This window comes from Myotis davidii, unplaced genomic scaffold (assembly GCF_000327345.1).
Source record: "Myotis davidii unplaced genomic scaffold, ASM32734v1 scaffold826, whole genome shotgun sequence".
NCBI lineage: Eukaryota > Metazoa > Chordata > Mammalia > Chiroptera > Vespertilionidae > Myotis > Myotis davidii.
Genome location: NW_006297142.1, coordinates 295118 through 296048, shown reverse-complemented (window position 1 = coordinate 296048; position 931 = coordinate 295118). Strand labels below are relative to the sequence as shown.

The following is a 931-nucleotide window of genomic DNA, read 5'->3' as shown; positions in this document are numbered from 1 at the left end:
CCAGCTTTATTCTCTCGTCTGTCTTTCCTAATCCTTCACGCGCCCCCCACCCCCACCCCCCAGGTTCACCCGTGGCCGTGCTGGCGTGGCACAAAGGACCTCTGAGCTCTTGGAATGGAAGCCACGGCGAGGCTCGGGAGATTGTCCATCACGGGCCCAGCGACTCGGGGAGGGGAGGGTGGGTGTGCAGACCCCGTTGGGTGGGCTTCCCGCCCAAGCAAAGCTGGGCTAAGCGGGCCAGGGCTGGTCAGAGGGTTCCAGAGATCTCGTTCTGGACTCTACATGTGGCTGTTGAGCCTCGGCCAGACACTTAAGAGTCTGTCCGTGCCCACAGGGCAGATGCCTCAGAGGGATTGTAGGAGCTGATGGCCCTTTGGGCGGATTTGGCTGGAGTGTAGCTCAGAGCCTGGAGGGGGGTCTGGAGAAGCAGTGGCTGTCTTAGTGGTGTGTGGAGGCTGGGGGAGCTGGGGGGGCTAGGGGCACGCTGGCTTCTCCCTTGGAGGGTGTCAAGTTTGGGGGATGGTACGGAGCCTGTGGGCTCACACAGGCCCGGGCAGGGAGAGAGCAGTAGAGGTGTCAGCCGGCACAGTTGCCTCCTTTTACAGATGAGGGAGAGGGGGGCCCTCCAGGGTGGGCTCTCGGACAGAGCTGTGGGCTCAGAGCTTGGGGCTCAGAGCTCCCAGGCTGGAGGTCAGCGGGAAGGGCGGGCAGTGTGGTTGTTCTGAGGGCTCTGGGCTGAGGGAGGGTGGCTGGCCCTGGCCAATGAGGGTCTGACCTGTGCATGTCCTCCCTCCCCAGGGGCGCCCACCCGCGACGTCCTGCTGGTCTCGGCCATCATCACCGTCAGCCTTAGCGTGACTATCCTTCTCTGCGGCCTCTGCCACTGGTGTCAGCGCAAACTGGTGAGGCTCCTGCACCCCGTCCCCCGCCC

The 931-nt window shown here is 64.3% G+C and overlaps 1 long non-coding RNA gene across 2 annotated transcripts in view; it reads left to right on the top strand.

Moving 5' to 3' along the window:
* The first annotated feature begins 794 nt into the window (after window positions 1-794).
* The window catches only part of LOC102762110, a 12240-nt gene continuing 12103 nt past the window's right edge, over window positions 795-931 (top strand). For both annotated transcript variants that reach the window (XR_436123.2, XR_436124.2), the window contains exon 1: window positions 795-902. This is a non-coding gene — a long non-coding RNA (uncharacterized LOC102762110). The remainder of the gene's footprint in view (window positions 903-931) is intronic.